The sequence below is a fragment of the Peromyscus eremicus genome, chromosome 19 (assembly GCF_949786415.1).
Source record: "Peromyscus eremicus chromosome 19, PerEre_H2_v1, whole genome shotgun sequence".
Lineage (NCBI taxonomy): Eukaryota > Metazoa > Chordata > Mammalia > Rodentia > Cricetidae > Peromyscus > Peromyscus eremicus.
Window position 1 is genome coordinate 74,390,339 of NC_081435.1, and position 17,753 is coordinate 74,408,091.

At 35.9% G+C, this 17,753-nt stretch overlaps 1 long non-coding RNA gene across 1 annotated transcript in view; it reads right to left on the minus strand.

The window, feature by feature from the left end:
* Positions 1 to 735: 735 nt before the first annotated feature.
* The window catches only part of LOC131896051 (uncharacterized), a 64,188-nt gene continuing 47,170 nt past the window's right edge, over positions 736 to 17,753 (minus strand). The window contains exons 2-4 of the long non-coding RNA XR_009375350.1: positions 10,476 to 10,584; positions 9,834 to 9,898; positions 736 to 860 (exon numbers count right to left, since the gene is read on the minus strand). This is a non-coding gene — a long non-coding RNA (uncharacterized LOC131896051). The remainder of the gene's footprint in view (positions 861 to 9,833; positions 9,899 to 10,475; positions 10,585 to 17,753) is intronic.

A 17,753-nucleotide genomic window follows, 5' to 3' on the forward strand; every position in this document is an offset into this window, starting at 1 on the left:
CTCTCTTGAAAATAAAAAATGATGTTGTGAGCAATGAATCATCTTTCAGTTGCTTTGAGTTTCTTGCCAGCTTAAGAGGGGATTTTCAGGTTTACTTAGTACAGCCTTTCATCATAAGCTGTTAGATGAGCATGTGCAGGCTTAGCCTGAAAAGGGAATCCATGGGTGAGTGGCAGTTACTACAGTCAGTGCACCAAAGCACATAGGGTTAAGAGGAATCCTTTGCTACTACCAGGAAAACGCTCTCTTTCTTTTTCTTCTTCTTCTTTTTTTTAACTTGGCTAAACCTCGTGTCCTGTGAGTAATATCTTAGTTGGATAAAAGGAAATGCTTTATGCTTGCTGTACAAGTTAAAAAAAAAATCATGAATCATCTTTTAACTGGCACTCTGTGCTGTCTTTAAAATGCGTGTATTTTCTTTCATACGTATTTCTCGAGAAGCCTCAAAGCATTCTTAATGGAAGGAAATGGTTCTCACTTAGCGTTTCCGTGAATGCATCTTGTTAGACATTTGGAAAGAGTGAGTGGCATTGCCTGTTGAGGTTCAGCCCCTGCATGTGTCTCTAGGTATATACAGAGAAGTAAAGGGAGAGAAAATGTTAAGGGTTATATGTAGAAAGACGTATGTGTATGTTTTATGAAAAACAACTTATCACAAAGGAAATCAGAGCATGGACTGATGCATAGGATTTGCAGTGGGAATGATTTTAGAAAACTAATTCATTCTGAGAAGACTCTAGGCATACGTTACTCATTTATTTAAGATTGCGACATCAAAAATGAAAAGCAGAGACAAAAAAGGATTTTTTGGGGTGTTTGTGTGTTTCCATCTAAAAATCTCATTTTATTTGTAATGTAGCCTGTAAAACAGAAAGAAGGCATTTTGGTTAGACAAGAAATGAGTAACTTTTATACACTTATTAGAGCTGGAATATTGATTTGCATTAGAGACATTTTCAGTTCTTAGAAAATTTATTGAAATAATTTCTTATCTTTGAAGAAATTAAAAAATGGTGTATTTCATTTTTCTGTTTTTTCTTTTTAATTAAATTTTTTTCATAAAATATATTCTGACCACTGTTTACTCTCACCCCACCTCCTCCCAGACCCTCCCAAACTCCTCACCCACTGAATTACAGGGACTGCCTTTCTTTCTCTGTCTCTTTGTAGTAAACAAACAAACAAATCAGAATTATATATATATGTGCGTGTTGTATGTGTGTGTTTGTATAATTTTTCTAAATGCAATGCACAGATTACCAATAACTTCTATTTGCTTATTTTCATTTATGTTAATGTAGTTTTCAAGACATCCAAAAATGAAAAGAAAAAAATAAGAAAGGTCAGAGTTCTACAAATGTGAAGGGGCATTATGTCTTCATTCTTCTACACTACCCTACTTTCATCCCATGGACATAATTATAGTGAGCCTATACTTTCATGAGAACATAGAAAGGTATTAAAATATGTTTTTGTTCAGCTAATGAAAACGTGATTGTTCTGTCTCCTTAATGACAGACAGCTCCTTTATTCTAAGAGTCATATGATGCCTGTAAATCAAAGAAGATACATTGAGCATGATAGTCAGTCTTTACATGATTTTCTGTTCCCTACTTGACTATCCATAACCACTTACAATACTAACACATTACTAGACTGAGTAGGAAAATAGTCATAATACATTTGGTCTTTGAAAGTGTTTGAATGTGATTGATTAAGGTAAACAATAAAGACATTGACTAAAACAAAGAAAATTACTACATTTTGAAAAAGAAAACTTTTTTTCCTGAATTGTAACTTTAAAGAGAGATAAATTAAAAATTAGGAGAAATATTTTTGAGTAAAATAAGGTCATATTAAAATTAAGAGATAAATTTTAGAAAAAGTTCTTAATGCAAATAAAATTTAACTGTAAATGCTTGTTGATGCAATATGGTTCTAATTTTCTTTGTGTGATCAGGCTTATGGGTTTTCATGTACCAGGACAAACTGGATATTTCCTCTTAAATTTTAAGACAGTGGTTCAGTGTCTGGAGGGACTGTTCAGTGGTTGAAGCGCTTGCCGTTCATCTGTGGACCCAAGGTTGTATTCCCATAGTCATGGGGATGCTGGTCATGGGGTGCGTGTCTGTACTGTCAGTGCCTGGAGAAGATGGCAGAGCTGTGAGGACCCTGTGACTGACCCAACAATCTAGACTCTAAGGTCACGGAGAAACTGTCTCAGGATATAAGGTGCAGAAACAATCCAGAAAACAGCCTGATTCCTGGCTCATTGTCAACCTCTCATAAAGGATATTTTCAAGGACATGTTGCCACTAACAAATACACAAAGACACACACACACACACACACACACACACACACACACTGTACCAATTTGGATAAATTTGTAACTCAGTCACCAAATTTTTATACTTTGTGTTGTTATATATATTATACTTAACAGTATAATGCAATTATTTTTATGATATGTATTTTTTACTATTATGGAGTCCTTGTTTAAAGCCAAAGCATTATTTGTGTTTTATTTAATAAATGTGCTTATTTACTAAAATATACCAAAAATAAAATTTATTAAAATTGTGCCACACAGTTATATTTTCATGAAACTCACTAAGACTGATGTAAAGAATTTGAGTCTACCATGAAGCTCTCTCTGCCTTGCTATGTATTATATTTTTCTTTGTAGAAAGCAATGAATTTAAACATACACCCTGCACACTAGTTAAGATATGTTGCTTCAATGTTTTAAAATGCGTTCAGAAACAGTCTATTTCATAGTTTCCTTGACTTATGGAATTAAGTGTTTGATCTCTGTGAGGGTTGAATCATGGGTGAGGCATATCAAATCGCATGCAACTTTAAAGACTTTGAAGCAAGCTCCCCAGATTCTTCAAACACTCAAACTGTTTCAAGAGCAAATCCTCTCATCTATTCAATGCTTCCTTATCATGCATTTATTCAACCTGCGCTGCTAAAGAATCCACTGGTCAAAGTGGTCTGCCTGAGGACCAAGGGGAGAAAAGGATGAAAAATGCAAAGGACGCCCTCCTACAGACAGCAATCTAGGTGAGATGATAGAAAAACGTACAAAAGTAACGTTAAGATTGATTGCGGTGTGTGGCACAGGGAAGCCGAAGTGGTAAGAGAATTCAGAAACATGAACGGCCACCCCTAACTTGCACATTCGTGTTGGGAGCTGCTCTCAGACCAGTCTTCATTTTGTGGAGTATTGATCAGCTGTGACAGGAAGGCACGTAGCCCCAGTCTGAGGCAGTCTGAACGCAGGCAGCAGCTGTACCTCAGTTCCATCCTTTTCTTCCATTTTTTATACAAATATTACTATGTCAAAAACCTCATTCCTTTCCTACATCCACATGTCTTAATCTTTCCCATCTATTTACATATCTTTACTAATGCTAAATTAATTTTTTCTGTACCTCAGATAATGTTACTATTCATAATAAGTGACAATTAATGAAAAAAAAAAGTCCACAGATTTGAAAGAGAGCAAGGAGCATGATATGCTAAGGTTGGAAGGAGGAAAAAGAAGGGGGTAATGATGTAATATATTATAGTCTCCAAAGATAAAATTAATCATAAAAAAGTTTCTTCCAAATGTCTAGGTTTGATGTTTACTATAAAATTAAGCTTATCTGTGAAAATGATATGCAATCACAAGGCTGTAATTTACTTTAATACATTGGAACTCAAATTATATATTTTAAAATTCTATACTTCAATGTTTGAGATGTTAGTGATACTCACAAGCTCTAGAATATAGAAAACATTTTTGTGAAAGAGTAAAAAAGTCAAACAGTTACTAATTTTCTTCTACTTATGTTTCCCCTCTGAAATTTTGTGTTTAGGTATATACCCCTACTATAATAAGGCACACACAGGAGGATCTGACTTTTGTTCTCTCCTAAATTTCATTGAACATGTGCTTTTCGAGATGCTGAGGGAATTAGATAAGTAAGACACTGTCCTGTCTTTCCAGATGTGTGCCATTGGTGACTTTGGGATAACAGCACAGTCTTTTTTCACTTACATGCAAAATATAAAGAAGTTTGCTTCCTAATACTGGAGAGTAAAATAGTAAGAGTGAAAGGACCAAGAAAATAGGAAAGAGGAAGGGATGGGGAGGACTAATCAATGTATATTAAATGAGTGTGAACTCTCCATGCAGCCCAGCCTGGTTTCATAGGTAACACAAGTGTGAACTATCCATGCATCCCAGCCCACTACCATAGGTAACGTGAGTACACATGGAACCTCAGAGGTAAATGTCTCTTATGCCTGTCGTAAAGACCAAACATTTCTTTGCTACTTCTTGGATAATTTCCTACCAGTAGTGCTCCTTCAGATCTATTTGAGATCTTTACTAATAATAAATATTGCAAAGGAGTCACAACTTACTTAATTTTTTGTCCATCATTTTCAATATCCTAGCACAGTGTTCAGAGGCATTCAGGATTTTTACAGTGAAATATGAAACATTATTTACAAATTCTTCTTGGCTAATTGTGTCATAACTCAGAGTACCTTAGGAAATTTAAGAAAAACTTTTTTTCTCAACATGAAATATAGCTATTTATAAGTACATAATGGTGTGATGGGACATTTGCTATTGTTATTCTCATTCTTTAACTTATGCATTATATTTTATTCATTCACAATGGTTAAAGATGTTCAGAAAATTGTTGCCTGACATGTTGGCACATTCCTGCACTATCGCTATTTACATAACAATGCAAGACTGGACTACATAGGAAAACTCTCTCAGAGAGATGGAGAGGGAAGTCGTCTGGGCTATTTCAGAAAGACATTTTTTGGAAAAATTAAATTTGAAGCCAGTTACAGCCATTAGAAGTTATTGTTCATCAATTCAACAGCTAAATGATTCTACAATTTGAAGATGTATTCCTATTCTTACTTTTTAAGATAGCCAAAATAGTCATGGCCTTTGTTACATTGTGTGCGTGTTGCTATTATTCAGCAATTCCTGAATTTCTGAATTGTCCTCTTCCATCTCACTCCCACATATATTGTCCCAACTTCTGCTTCAGAGTCCACCTTTCTTTCCTACCTCCACCTTCCCTTAAGGTCACACCTTCTCTTTTATTTCTTTTGAAATTATAATTACACTTCTCCTTTCCTTACCATTGTCCAAATGCTCCCAGAGGTCTCTCCTTATTCTGCCCACCTCCCTTCAAATTCATAGACTCCTTTTTCATTCACATATGCATATGTTTATACAAATATATTTCTAAATATAACATCTTCAATCCGTATAGTATTACTTGCATATGTGTTTTTACAGCTGACCGATTTATACTAGACAGTCAGTTGATTTGTTTTTCTCCAGCTTTCAGTTTACCTCAGTTGCCTATAGTTCTTCGTATATGGTTACAGACTTGTGGGCTTTTCCTCATCCTGTTTTTTCTGTCCATCAGTGTCATCTGTGTTTAGGTCATGTTTAGTCAGCCATGTTGTTGAGATACCTGAGCTGGAACTAAACTCAACTCCAACTGAGGACTAGATTTCATGGTACCAAAAAGGCATCAATCACACAAGTTTCCGAAAGAGGGAGACAACTAACAGTCCAACCCAGATATGCAGCGTATGAACCACATCAATGACCAGCATGCAAGGTAACCCGAATGGTGCAGTAGAAACACACACACACACAATGGCAGTAACCAACAGCTCTCTAATTGAACTTAAGACCTGCTCAACAAGAGTTAAATTATGCCGGGCGGTGGTGGCGCACGCCTTTAATCCCAGCACTCAGGAGGCAGAGCCAGGCGGATCTCTGTGAGTTCGAGGCCAGCCTGGGCTACCAAGTGAGTTCCAGGAAAGGCGCAAAGCTACACAGAGAAACCCTGCCTCGAAAAATCAAAAAAAAAAAAAAAAAAGAGTTAAATTATACCTAGTACTGGGAACCTACCTAACTACTCAGTGAAGTGGTTATTGAAGGAGAATCTAGAAACTCCAATTTACTAAATCAGCATAATTTATGTTTATAAATATCTGTCCTTGTATTCACAGACAATGGAGAGTACTGAAGAAAACTACAACAAAGCCAAGTGCAGAGTTGTGGAGCTTAGTCCTATTGGATGCATTTAAAGAATCTTCCTGCACCCAAGGCTCAGGAAATATTTTGCAAAAGGGTTGTATGTCTATAAGAACCAGAGGATCAAGGAGTTTGCTATGATATTTTTTTTCTCCTGGTGACATCAGAAACTATACCCACAAAGTCAGATGCTCCTCTTACTAGATTCATGATTGCCCCCACCCACACATGCTGACTCTATAAATATTAACATTTTTAAATCAATGATAAAATATTTCATTATTATATTTTAAGATTTTGTATATCAGTGGCTCTTAAACACACATTCATATTTTCATCTAAAGAAAATGTTTTCATAGCAGTTTTCTGGGCATTCCATCATTGCTTAGGAAAAAGAATACCACAAAGACAAATAGGATTTGTTTTAAAACAAGAATTATATATTGCATATGTATGTAATATATGTAGCTACTAAATTATTTGCATTTGAGGAATGTGTAGCCATTTGATATACACAGACCCTTTTAGACCACAGTGTTCAGAGCAGTGATGCTAAACTTCTGGATTTTGTTAATGTTAAAAACTTTTTCAAGCAGTGAATGAAAAAGTAATAAATGCTGGTGGATAACTAGGATTCATGAGCCAACTGGAGGGAGATACATGGTGGGAGTGGTTTGGGAGGAGTTGGGGAATGGATTGGGGAGTAGATTTTATTTAAACAAATTGAATATATGTGTAAAGTTCTCAAAGAATAAATAAAAACATATTAAAAACAAGAAATTAGTAACAAATAATAGTTGGCTAATGGATCACCCTATCAAATAGCTGAAATTTTACAATTATAGATAAAACCACAAACTCGTATATGAAAATAAAAATTTCTGTAAATTATATAAATAGAAACCAATGATTTCATAAAAATTTAAATATACATATACTATGTTTTTCTCAGAAATTGTGTTCCTCAGAATTTGTCTTAAAATATGCTGGCATATACATTTTTTAAAAAACCATAGTTTGACATTAGAAACCATGTAAAACAAGATATATGAGCTGTTTGAACATTTGTTTTACCTTTGCCAAATCACCTTGTCTGAACATTAATTTCCAGCCTTGTAACTGCATTATAGTTGATTATCAGGTAATCAACACTGAACAGTATCTGTGTAGTAAAAAGTTCATCTCAATTGCCTGTGAGCTGCATTGCTAATTTTAGTCTTATTTGAAAGACAATATTATTTGATCCTGCTATATTAGAAATATTCTTGGGCTAAGGAGATAGCTAGCCAGATAAGAGTGATCATTGCATAATAATGAAGATCAGAGTTCAAATCCCCAGAATCCATTGCAAAAGCTGGGTATGGTCATATACTCCTGTAACCCTGTGCTTGTAAGGGCCGAGACAAGAGAATTGATGGAACTTCCTGTTTACCAGCCTAGTTCTAGGTTTAGTGAGAAACTCTTTCTCAAGGAAGCAATCCTGAGAGTGATAGAACAGCACACCCAACATCCTCTTTTGGACTCTGCACAATATGCATGCACACAGTTGCAAACACAACACAAAGATACAGAGAGAGAAAGAGAAGGGGAGAGATGGAGTGAGAGAATATTCTTTATTCCATCTGGTGGGTTGAATGAGAAATGACTGTCATTGACTTGGGCATTTGAACACTTGGTGGCATTGTTTGGGAAGGTGGGAGAGGCTTTGAAGTTTTGTTGCCTCTCTGTACTTCAAGTTCATTTTTGCTGCTTTATGCATATGATTGAGGATTTAGTCTTCCAGTTTCTTATTCTGGCCATCTGTCTCCATGCTTTTTTTTATTGTAGATTCTTCTTCTGTAATTTAAGTTAAAATAAATGAAATTTTTGCTGAAAAGCTCATGTCTGTATGGCCCAACTCTAACCATCAGAGCAACCATGCTGTAAACATAGCTTTTCTTGCAACTCATAAGCCTTTTACTTATTTAATTATTTTTAGCTGCCCAATAAAATCAGCAATTTACTAGACTTACCTTTGCTGAGACCAAATATTTTAATCCATCCATTACTATACTTACCTGTTTCTAGACAGTACCTGATTTTATTTTATGCATGAAGGAGGAGGTAAGAGGATAAAAGTAAATGAACCCCACACATCTACGTGGGTGAAGATACTCCATTTGTGCATGGCGATGGGACTCACGGGGAGGGAGCTCCACTATAAGTGCCTTAAGCCAGGATTGCAGGTTTTCTAAAGCTCAGCAGTGATGGTTGTTTGAGCTTGATGATTTTCCTAGGGAGAAAATCTGTCTGTAGCTCCAGTCATAAAATATATCCCACCAGATGTAATGACCAAGATGTCTTCTCATGTTTCTTTATGTTATCTGGGAATTAAATTATGCTCAGATGGAAATTACTGGTTTTGAGAAAATGAGTAATTGTATATCCAAATGCTTCTTGTTTGACCTGCAGGGTTAGAAATGCTTCTGCTATCTGATTTTCTTATACTTTTGAAATCTTAGAACCAGTTTTTTTCTTTTATGGAATTTTGGATAACATTAATGTACTATGTTGAATTTTCTGATAAAGGGTGAAAATATAAAGTAGAGAAGCAATATATTCCTTTTGTATCATTGATTTTCATCATCAAAGTTTTTTTCTATTTTAAAATTATAAAGTCAAGTAATCAATCCACTTAATCAAAAGTAATAGCATTTGTCTATTGAACTTGAAGGTATTAAATTATTCATATTAGCTAAGTAATCTGTTAATGAATTATATGTTGTGATTTTGCACACTTGTCTTCATCTGCTTTGAAAAAAATGTAAATTTAATGATATCGCTCCCTTATTTTTTCAAGTTTAAAAATTAGTCAACTTAATTGGAAATAGAGATATTAAAACATAAATTATGAGCACTTTATTAAAGAGAAAGGCCTGTTGGTAATTTAAGTGAATAAATACAGCTTATTTGGCATTGGTTATGTGGCTTTGTTTCTGACATCGACAAGGCTGCTTAGAATTTCATATTCCCGAGCAGGAAAGAATACAAGAGTTCTAATTCAAAGCATCAATCACTGAAAATGAACATAACCTAATGTCAGTGCTGAATCAGACCACCAATTTATTGCTTTGTAAAAGCAATCAGCAAGCTATCAAGCAATAAAGTGTATGAGATAAGTGCTTCTTTTGAGACAGCACTGCCATTGACAGTGATATACTGAGGGGGAACAGCAACTATCTGCCAACCCATTGTGTCTATTACTTGTTAAAAGCTCTGCACTGTGCAACAGATGTGAAATATGTTTCTTATTATTATGAACCAATCTGGTTTGTTTAATAGCTTTGGATGCCACTTAGACTTGCTGTCTTATTTAATGAGGTTGTGTTTGAACTCTTTGGGTTTCCTGGTGACTTTCTGTAGAGAAGTACAGCTGAGAACTGCTTTTCAGTCAATTTCCCCTAAACAGAGGTAACTCACTAGCATCTTTTACAATGCTGTATTCCATAAAGCTGAATGTGCTTGGAGTAAATTGTGGTACTATTAAAATAGTGTCACTTCTGACTAAAATACAAAATATTTTATATTATGTTAACAAGATGTGATTGGTTGCTTGTAGCCATCTAATAGATGGTTGGATGCTGGCTTCTGATACATTTGCTTGTGATAAACATGGAACTGTGGAGGAAACACAGAGGAACAGCATATGTGACCCCCTTTCCTATGTGTGCAGAAAATGGACTTTACTTAATGATGCAATGAATATAGTGATTGTTACCTGTAACTTCCAGTAGGTTTTACAGCGATATTTGCATATCATCATTTTTTTGAGAGAATCTGAAGCTACAGAAATAAGAAGTAATGGTAGAATATTAAAGATTCCTGTGTGTTTATTATTATTGATTATATTATTTATTTTTATTTTTATATTATAATAATGATACAAATAAATATTATTTATAATAATATCATTAATGTTATATTTTTATTTGTTATTTGAGAATTTTATATATTCACAACATATACTTCATTCATATTCACACACCACCACTCCTCCCTCCAAACTCTTCCCAGATTCCAACACTTTGCCCAATGCCATGTCTTCTTCCTTTTTCCTTTGATCATCCACTAAGTTCAATTTCCATTTCTTGATTAATGGAAACAAGTATTTTAAGAAGTCAACATTTACCAGCCTTGTGGACAAGTTAGTTCCAGGATGATCAAGGCTACACAAAGGAACCTGGTAGCTGGAAGTTTTCCTATGTCCTGCCCATCCCACAGCCACTTGGACAAGTAAACACACAGAGGCTTACATTACTTACAGACTCTATGGCCTAATGGCTCAGGCTTTTCGCTAGCTAGCTCCTATAACTTAACCCATTTCTACTAGTCTATAAGTGGCCACATGGCCGTGGCTTACCGGTACGTTCACATCTTGCTTCTCCTGGTGGTGGCTGGCATCTCTTCTCTACTTCTTCTTTCTCCTTTCCCTGTCTCTCTTGGATCTTCCCACCTGGCTCCATCCTGCCCTGCCATAGGCCAATGTAGCTTTATTTATTAGCCAATGGGAGTAACACATATTCACAGCATACAGAAAAACATCCCACAGCAAAACCTTGTCGTGAAAAACCATACAAAAAATAAAAGTAAAAGAGGAAGAAGGGGAAAGAAAATGAAAGAAAAGAAAAGAAAGGTCAGCATTTCTTCCTGAGAATGCATCAGTTATAGTACTGCACACATATGGGATTCATGCAAATAATTTGTACTATCTTCAATCAGGAATATACCTGGTAACTTCTGAACTTTTAACATCAATTTTCAGATATTTTAAAATGCAGACAGGGTAATAGTTTAAAGATACAAATGCTTCTTTCTTGGGCAGCAAGGATGAAGCAGAATATTCATGATGATCACAAAAGCATGTGCATTAGGAGATTTTGCTCAAGTGGACAGGATTTATGTTTTCAGCTGCATATTAAGTTAATCATAACTTAAATTGCTATTATTACTGCTAGTGTTATTACTTTTTTGGTATTTTATTCAGTTCTTTCAAAACTTAATACTAAATGTTGTTAAACACAATGGGAATAACATGTTTTTTTAGTTTTGGTGTAGATTCATTTTAAGAGAGGACAGGTAGATATAGTTAGAAATCATACTTTGAAAACTTTTTGGATAAGGTAAAAATTTCTCCTAAATGGGAAACATACAAAGTCTGTAATAAACAAAATTTTATCTGTACCATCAGAAAGTTGATATATATATCACATTTTACATCAAATGTCTTCCTAAGAGAAAATACTTGTGTGTGGTTGATGTGTCTGTGTGTGCACAGTACATGTGGAGGGGGAAGGTTGACCTCAGATACTGCCTTAGTCACTTTCCTGCTTAGTTCCTGAGACAGGGTGTTGTTGTTTGCTTTTGCTCTTTTGGGGGTCCCACCACCCAGCTCCCAAATAAATCACACATGGAGACTTATTCATAACTATAAATATTCAGCCTTAGCTTGGCTTGTTTCTTGCCAGCTTTTCTCAACATTAAATTTATCCCATCTTATGCCGGGCGGTGGTGGCGCACGCCTTTAATCCCAGCACTCGGGAGGCAGAGCCAGGTGAATCTCTGTGAGTTCCAGGCCAGTCTGGGCTACCAAGTGAGTTCCAGGAAAGGCGCAAAGCTACACAGAGAAACCCTGTCTCGAAAAACAAAACAAAACAAAACAACAACAACAAAAAAATTATCCCATCTACCTTTTGCCTCTGGGCTTTTTCCTTTTCTTCTATAATCTTACTTTCACTTTTACTCCGAGGCTGGCCCCGGATGTCCTCCTCCTTTCTGCACTCCTAGATCTCTCCTTCTCTGTATTCTCTCTGCCTGTCAGCCAGCGTATCCTTTCTCTTGCCGTTCTATTGGCCGTTCAGCTCTTTACTAGACCATCAGGTGTTTTAGACGGGCACGGTTATGCAGCTTTACAGAGTTAAACAAATGCAGCATAAACAAGAGTTTATGCAACCATGGGGTCTCTTAACTAAACTGGCGCTCACTGTCACGGTGTCTCTTAACTAAACTGGCGCTCACTGTCACAGGGTCTCTTAACTAAACTGGCGCTCACTGTCACAGGGTCTCTTAACTAAACTGGCGCTCACTGTCACAGAGTCTCTTAACTAAACCGGAGCTCACTGTTGCGGTCAAGGTGGCTCTCCAGTCTTGGCCTCCCTGGGACTGGGATTACAAGCCTGTGCTGCCATCTTGATGTTCTATGTGGGATCTGAACACTGGGACTCAGGTCCTCATGCCCACGTGGTAAGTATTCTACATGTTGAGCCATTCCTCCAGTACCTAACAGGAAATACTTTGAAAAAAAAAAAAAAAAACACCTGGTACATCAACCAAAATAATTCAGATAGTTCTGATGTAACACTCATTTCCAAGATATCAGTGATATAATAAATAACTGTACTAATTAATGTCAGTATTCACACAACTGTGTTAATTTGACAAAAGCTATTTATAAAAATTTCCAGCGTATAAAGGATCAAATGAATTATCCTTCAATTGTTTAAAACAAAAACAAAAACAAACAAACAAACAAAAACACTACAAGGAAAATGTACATTCCTGAGAAGCACTTAATTTTGTTCACATAAAATCAGGAAGAAGTTATGAATATCGACAGCCATAAATCTATTCCTCATCATGCTCTTGGGGAACAATAAACAAGGGATGGAAATTGAAAAAATGTGTGCATCTAGGGACAGTAGAGACCAGAGGTTTAAAGCTCTTGCTGCTTTTCCAGAGGACCTAGATTTGGTTCCAACACCCACATACCCTCTGTAGCCCCAGCTCCGTTGGATCTGCCCTCTTCTTCAGGTCTCCTGCAGACATTCTCATGCATGTGCACACACTCACATACATGCAACTAAATTGTTAAAAATATTTTAAAATGTGCATGTTGATCAACAAAATCTATTAGCTGTTAGCCTGTTTTATACATAATTACATCATTGATACTGCTGTAATATGTAAATTTATCAATACTTCAATCAACATAATTATTTGATACTAAAATTAATAGCATATGATATTTCAATACATGTATACATTTTATAGTATTCATGTTAAATATATTTATCACCTTGAAACTTTATCATTTATTTGTGGTAAAAAGGTACAAAATCTTTTCTTGCAGTTTCTTGAACCTATACATAATTATGTATTTATCTATAGTCATCTGCTGTGCAATAAGTAACATACTATAAATTAATCCCCCCTTTACAATATTTATTTATTTGTTTGTTTGTTTCTTGTTTTTCTATTGGGTGGGCACTTGTAAAAACTGGTCCACACGAGGAAGTAATAGGAGAGGACAGATTGTGAGAGCTGATTTGCTTCATCCATTTTGTGGGCACCAGGGGTCAGTCTCAGGAATTCACACTTGACAACATCCTTCTTGAACCTCTGAGCTACCTTACCAGCCCTAGTTCTCTTTGAAACTCTTACTAGGTACTGATTATCTAAAGTTAGCTCTTCTCTCCCTGCTCTTGGGCTTTCCCTTGCCTCTGATAAGTTCTCTTTTATAATCTCTTTCTCTTTTGACTTGGACATTTTAATTTATATTTTTCATGTTTTATCTTTCCACTATTATTTTAATTGATCAACATTGTAATATTTGGTAATTCCATACATGTATACAATGTGTAATGGTTAAATCAGTGTAGTTGATGGGGTGTACTTTTGATAAAGCCTTCTTTCTAGACATCTCTTTAGAGAATATTCCATTTCATCCTTCATTTTTCCCTTCAGACGTAACATCTCACTTTCAGTATATTTTATATCCATGTCAATACATATATAATTCAGCACTGTATTTTAATGACTTGTTTACTTTATTTTCCCCATGTTTTAGCAAACATGGGACTTGTTTATTATTACTTCTGTACAGCAAACATGACCCATATTCTCAGGGTCCAAACAGCATCTGGCCCTTGACCCTGTACCAATTGACTCTGGCATAAGGCCAAGTTAATTTCTTGGCTATTATTTTCTTCAAGAGGGTTCACCTTTAAACCACATCGTCCAATGTGGGTACAATGCTCTCATTTTTTATAGTTACAATTTATTTTAGTTTTTAAACAGTCTGTCGATTTGTGCGTTGTTTCTAGATATTTCTCCTTTGAATTCAAGGTAGATCACGATGTTTGTAAGTAGAAAATAACATATCTATGATTTTCATTCCGTCTTTTGTGCAACACTCTGAATGCTGGAGGCCAAAGGACCACTCTTCGGTTAAGACAGTGTGCAGCCCAGCAGAGGGTGATGAGGTAATGCTTTCAGGGCAGTGCCCTTAATTTCTGCATCATTTGTTACAAGTAGCACAATTCCCCTTCCGCAGCCAGCCACTATCAATATCAATTGTGTTTCCAATTTTGGCTTGTACGTCTGTAAGTGATGAGCAAATGTCAGAAACAGATGCTGTCTATGCGGCAGCTTCAGAGAGAAACGTCTGCAGTCACTCTCTTCCTTCTCTTCCTTCTGCCGTCTGAGTATCCTAGCGGCATATCGTCTGCTGTCATTTCCTCCTCTTTCTTTTCCAGTTGTCGTTGCAGATGTATATACAACTGGATGCTGAAGCACCTGGGAAGAGGGTATTCATCACTTGTCTCCACTTCATCCTCAGATCACCCTACTGGTGATCAATGAAATTAATTCCACAGTTTCAAAAGTGAGGATTTAGTACTGTAGATTATTGTCCAAGGTATGAATTTATATGATCAGAAGGTTTCAGAGTAGATATGAAATACTAATAATAGATAATAAAGGTACACATGTGTGACACCTACTAAGGTAAGCTTTCATGTGTTATGGGTAATCTGATATTTCTCTCATGTTTGTATATTTTTAAGTTGTTTCCTTACACATTGAAAGAGAAAATATATATCTGAATATGCAGGTCTTAATTCTTTGATAAACAATACTCTTTCACAAAATGCTTAAGATTGAGTTTAATGTCAAATAGGTGATATGAAAATAGACTCTTCTTCATGTTATGAATTTAAGGATGGTCCTCTAAGTATAGGTTTTTAAGGTCTATTGAAGTAGCTTACAATACTCTCAATTAAATTCATTTTGGAACAATGAACTTTTTTAGATTAATTTTATCATTCTTCAATTTATTAACACTTTATCCTAAAGAATGTGCAAATAAAATAACCACATATAGAATTAAATAGACCCAATGTTTATACATCTCAATGGATTTCTGTACCCTTGGAATATCCATTGTGAAGCTCAGAGCTTCACTTTTGATTTCACACATTCACCATCAAATATATTATTATGACTTAGCTAACACCAAAAATAAATCCTTGTCAGAGTTAAAAATATAAAAGCATCTAATGTTATGTCTTCTTTCAATACCCAAGTGTCTGCCACCTGCATTCAGTCCCTCTTCATCCTCTAGTATTTACCTCTTCCTGGTATGCTTTCCACGTATTATATTATACCCACATGTGTACTTGCATATAACTTGCATATATATATATATATATATATATATATATATATATATATATGGCTAGAATCAGCATTTGTGGGAGAACATGCTTTTTTTCTTTCATTCTAAGATTGTGTGGCCTTGCATAATATTATGTATTCTAAGTTTACCAATTTTCCTCCAGATTGTATGACTTTATTTTTCTTTACAACTGAATAATACTACATGTCATGTATGTACCATATTTTCAACTATTTTGAGATACTACCTCACCCCAGTCAGAATGGCCACTATCAAGAAATCTGACAACACATATTGGAGAGGGTTTGAAGAGAGAGGACATCTTATTCACTATTAGTAAGGGTACAAATTAAGACAATATGTTTGGAGATTCCTCAAATGATTAAAAAAAAAAGAAATACCTAGTGACATAGCCAGTTCACTTATGGGCATGCACCCTGAGAGGCACATAACAGATAGTTATAATTCTATTTGTATTGCTGCTTTATTTACTACAGCAAGGAAACAGAATTCACCCCCTCTGTGCATGTGCATATGTGTGTGTGTATGCACACATTGTGTAGGTGCATGTAGAATCCAGAAGATGATATCCCATCTCCTGGATCTGGAGTTATAGGTGGATTTGAATAGCCTGACATGAGTGCTAAGAACTAAAAATTCATCCTCTGCAAAACATTACTCAACTGTGTAACCCTAAGGCCATCACTCCAGCCCCCAACGTCTCTATAATGCCTTTCAATTGGTGTACACAGTATCCTTGTTTGCTGGCTTAATACTAAATTCAGCAAAGTAAAGTATTTTTCTTCACCCATTCCAATGTCTACTCATTTGTTCATTTTTTTTCACTATCTTAGTAGATTTTCTCAGCCCAGATATGAACAAACAATATTGATTTGGGGATGAGAGAAGCTAATAGATGCTTCCATCTTCAGAAGCTTGCTTTGGAATTTAGAGTTGCAGATATGGATGAATGAGAGGAAAAGAAGAATAGTGTGACATGCTTGGTATCAGGGCACATGTGTGTCATATAATGAGAAAGGTGAGTTTTGTAAAATGAGGAAAGTTTATGAATAAGTTCCAAGAACATTGTCTTAATTAGGGTTTTTATTGCTGTGAAGAGTCACCATGACTGCAACTCTTATAAAGCAAAACATTTAATTGGGGTGGCAGCTTACAGTTTTATTTAAGTTTAGTCCATTATCATCATGGTGGGCAGCAGGGCAGCATGTTGGCAGATGTGGTGCTGAAGAAGGAGCTGAGAGTTTTACTTTTTTTTTTCTTTTTTGTTTTTCGAGACAGGGTTTCTTTGTGTAGCTCTGGTACCTTTCCTGGAACTCTCTCTGGTCCAGGCTAGCCTGGAACTCACAGAGATCCACTTGCCTCTCCATCCTGAGTGCTGGGATTAAAGGTGTGCGCCACCACTGCCCGGCTTGTGTTTTACATCTTGATAACGAGGCAACAGAAAGTGGTCTGAGGTGCTAGGTGTAGCTTGAGCATATATTAGACTTCAAAGCTCACCCCTACAGTGACATACTTCTTCCAACAAGACCACACCAATTCCAACAAAGTCACACCTCCTAATAGTGCCACTCCCTCTGGGGACAATTTTCTTTCAAACCACCATTAACACTAAGTAAAGATTCAGGAATAGGGGATAGGAAAGGTTATTTCTAGTGGAGAAAAAACAAAAGCTAGTGCTGTCAGAGAGAAGACAGGAAGCAGAGGTGCTGTATGCCTAGAGCATAGTGACCTCTCCTCACATGAGAATTGAAACTACCCTCCACTTATTATTATTTCACTACTACCTGTGTTCAAGGTAGCCTCAAAATGTAAAGAAAAACTTTGGATATTATGCTTTCTAATCTTCCTGCCTTCCTTCTATCTAGAGAAACATTATAGAGACCTCATCATGTGGGGTTTCTCTGTCAGCTGTGATGTAATTGCACAATTCCACTCTTTTGTGTATCACCTAGATTCTGGAGTGTAAAATAGTATGCAAATGAAGATCAATTATCAGTATGGCAAATTTGGAAGTAAACCTCAGTATTTATCCCTGGGGTGTTTGAACATGCTAATATCTATTGCACAACATTTTCTGGTCACTAAACATATGACTTTAGTGTTTGTATGACATAATACTCCTTGTCATTTGATTGTTGTAATCTAATTTTGATTCTTGTTTTTCCA